Source organism: Chlorocebus sabaeus, chromosome 16 (assembly GCF_047675955.1).
Source record: "Chlorocebus sabaeus isolate Y175 chromosome 16, mChlSab1.0.hap1, whole genome shotgun sequence".
NCBI classification, from domain to species: Eukaryota; Metazoa; Chordata; class Mammalia; order Primates; family Cercopithecidae; genus Chlorocebus; species Chlorocebus sabaeus.
In genome coordinates, this window is record NC_132919.1 from 43828773 (window position 1) to 43832431 (window position 3659).

A 3659-nucleotide genomic window follows, 5' to 3' on the forward strand; every position below is an offset into this window, starting at 1 on the left:
CTTTTATCCAGACTCTTGTGATTAAAATGGGCATACGTGGATAATTTAAAATAATCATCACATATAACTATCAGTATGGTATTTTCACTTTTGCCATTCTGATCGATAAAGTAGTATTTCATTTATTTTGCTTTTTTTTTTTTTTGAGACGGAGTCTCGTTCTGTCACCCAGGCTGGAGTGCAGTGGTGTGATCTCTGCTCGCTACAAGCTCCGCCTCCTGGGTTCATGACATTCTCCTGCCTCAGCCTCCCAAGTAGCTGGGACAACAGGCGCCTGCCACCATGCCTGGCTAATTTTTTGTAATTTTAGTAGAGATGGCGTTTCACCATGTTAGCCAGGATGGTCTCGATCTCCTGACCTTGTGATCCACCCACCTCAGCCTCTCAAAGTGCTGGGATTACAGGCCTAAGCCACTGCCCCACTGGTCTATTTTGCATTTTTTTAAATTTCAATTTTGAGTGTTTTCAGATTTTTTTGAGTTTTTAATACTTCTTTTTTTATACCCCAGGGCTAAGAATGAACAAATCTTTCATCTTTTTAAAATACTTCTTTTTCTGTGACCTGTTTTTAATATTCATTAATTTTTTTATCAATTTACTCATGTTTTTATTGATTAATTTGTGATTTTCATATGGTAACAAAATTAGTCTTTTGTCTGCAGTAGGTATTTCAAATATTTTTAAATTTATTATCTTTCAAGCTGTTTTTGTGTTTATTCAAGAATTTTCTGGATTTTTTTTGTTTTTTATTTTTTTATTTTATTTTTTTTTTGAGACAGGGTTTTGCTCTTGTTGGCCAGGCTGCTAGAGTGCAATGGCACTTCATCTCACTGCAATGTCCGCCTCTCTGGTTTAAGGGATTCTCCTGCCTCAGCCTCTCAAACAGCTGGACTTATAGGCACCTGCCACCATGCCAAGCTAATTTTTTATATTTTTAGTAGAGACAGAGTTTCACCATTTTGGTCAGGCTGGTCTTGAACTCCTGACCTCAGGTAATACACCTGCCTTGGCCTCCCAAAGTGCTGAGATTACAGGCGTGAGCCACCGTGCCTGGATGAATTTTCTATTTTTATAGCATAAAAAGTCAGTTTTCTCTGTAATGTTTGAATATTTCCTTGCATGCTTAAAAAGACTTCATTTAATTTTGTGTGTGTGTGTGTGTAAAGCCGAGGTCTCCCTGTGTTGCCAAGTCTGGTCTCGAACTCTGGGGCTCAAACTATCCTCCTTTCACCTTGGTCTCCCAAAGTGTTGAGATGACAGGTGTGAGCCACCACACCCAGCCAAATAAAACATAAATACTTCATTCTTGAACATTTTTACATTACTTTAAAAATATCTTCTAGGACTTTAAAATTATTTTTACATTTAAATGACTGATTCATGAGGGAGTCAGAAAAAATTAAGACACAGAATTTTATTTTTTTATTTTTTCCAAATCATATTGGGAGATTTTTATTAACTTAAATTGACATTCTTAATTTTGTCTGCAAGTCCTTGGTAAATATGCCTTTATTTGAAACAAACCTACAGGTGTTTCTTAATATGACAGAATCCGAAGACTTGCAGTTATCTATGTTTCCTAATGATTAAAACAATGTTCAAATAATTACAAAGTCACTTCATCAAAATACTTAGAAGAATATCCTGAGGAGTGTTTGAAACCTCTATTTATAAATAGTGATTGATACACTTATTATGTATTTAGTGCTGAAGATAAACACTTTTTACATAAAACATAGTTTTAATCTGGTCTACTAATGAGGCTAGTTATTAGATATACTGTATTTTAACACTAAAGAATAAAGCTTTATCTTCATATTTATCTTATTTATAGGACTCTTATCAATGAAGAACTTTGTATCCAACAATAATAAACTGGCAAATTGCAAGTTATGTTTTGTAGGAAAAGCAAAAAAGACTGTCTGCGACAAAAGAAAGAAGATACCTGCGTTATACATGCTTCGTGCAAACAGTCCATTCTGAATGATACAATTAAATGTAGACCAAATCCTTTTAAATGTTTGTGTGCCGAGATGGCAATTACAATCTCTACACACTAAAAAGAAAAAGAACAATAACACAGAACACAGTATTCTTAATGATTATAGCACATTTAACACCTTCAGCCATCCACTGGGTTTTCAGATCATATTGGCAACTGAAATTTCACATCCACATGTGCTTGCTTCGCTAAGGTCACTATTTGAGAGAGCTTTACAGCCGTTCTAGCAGCTTCATCCAAGTCATCTCAAGCAAGTATTTTAAGTCCACTGTCGGCTATCAGTGCCTTAGCATCATCGACTTGTGTACCTTGTAACCGTACCACAACAGGTATTTTAATTTCCAAATCTTTTACTGCCATGACTATACGCTATGCAATAACATCACAGTGCATGATTCCTCCAAAATTGTTGACCAGAATAGGCAGTACCTTTTTATCTGGAGGTGATAAGCTTAAATGCTTCTGTTACTCGACAGACTGTAGCATCACCACCAACATCAAGGAAGTTGGCTGGAGGCCCTCCATGAAGTTTTATTATATCCATTGTGGCCATAGCCAAACCAGCACCATTTACTAGGCAGCCGATATTTCCATCAAGGCCAATGCAGTTGAGATTTGCCTTAGCAGCATCTTTGTCCCTTTCATCTTCCTGGTTCCAGTCCTGTAGATCAACGATTTTCTTTTGGTGATAGGCTGAATTAGAGTCAAAATTGATCTTTGCATCCGTACACAATACAGCTCCATCTGAATCTTCCACCACTGGATTTATTTCTATCATGGTTGCATCATATTTCAGAAAAAGGCTGTAAAGCTAGACCATGTTTTATGCTGTGATTCCACAATATTAGGTGTAAATCCCATCTTCTGTGCAAGCCGGAGAGCTTGTTCCTTTTTGATGCCTTCTTCAATATCAATAGGTTCTTTAATTATTGCTTCAGGAGTCTCGGCAGCAACATCTTCAATGTTGACACCACCATGTGAACTTCCTGTTAATACAGGACCTTGAAATGACCTTTCCATTGTTATTGCAATGTAGTAGTCTTTCCTGGGATACTTTCGCTCACAGACCAATACTTGGTCGCATATTCTGCCCTTCTCTCCGGTTTGCCTGGTAAACAATTTTTTCCCAATCATTTGTGAAGAAATAGCTTTTGCTTCTTCTGGAGAGAAAACTACCTTCACTCCTCCTTTGAGGCCACTTTCGAATTTTTCTTTTCCTCTACCACCAGATAAAACTTGGGCCTTTATCACAACATCTTTTGAACCTAATTTTTTGGCAACTGCATAAGCTTCATCTGGTGATTTTGCCACATATCCTTTGGGAACAGAGACACCATCTTCTTGCAATAATTCCATACTCATGTATTCAAGTAGTGAGAGATTCTTTTGCTGTTGCTGCTGTGCTTGGAGTCTATGGTTATTAATCCAGAACTTCCCAGAACCTTGCCCCAGAAAAGGCAAGTCAGCAAGCGCTGCTGGTCCTCCGACATTCCCACCTAGGACAGCTGAGCAAGGGCCCGCAGGGCCATCCGAGGCCAATGGTTCCGAAGGGAGGCGACGAACACGAGCCGGCCATAGAACATGGAGGCCGCTGTTTCTGAGACGGACCTCTAGAATTTTATATTTTCAAATAACTAGCCCTCTCATATTTTGAAAT

General features: G+C 38.0%; 1 pseudogene; it reads right to left on the reverse strand.

Annotated features, from left to right (window-relative positions):
• Positions 1 to 1844: 1844 nt before the first annotated feature.
• On the reverse strand, positions 1845 to 3409 carry LOC103242900 (succinate--CoA ligase [ADP-forming] subunit beta, mitochondrial pseudogene; annotated as a pseudogene).
• Between the last annotated feature and the right edge of the window lie 250 nt (positions 3410 to 3659).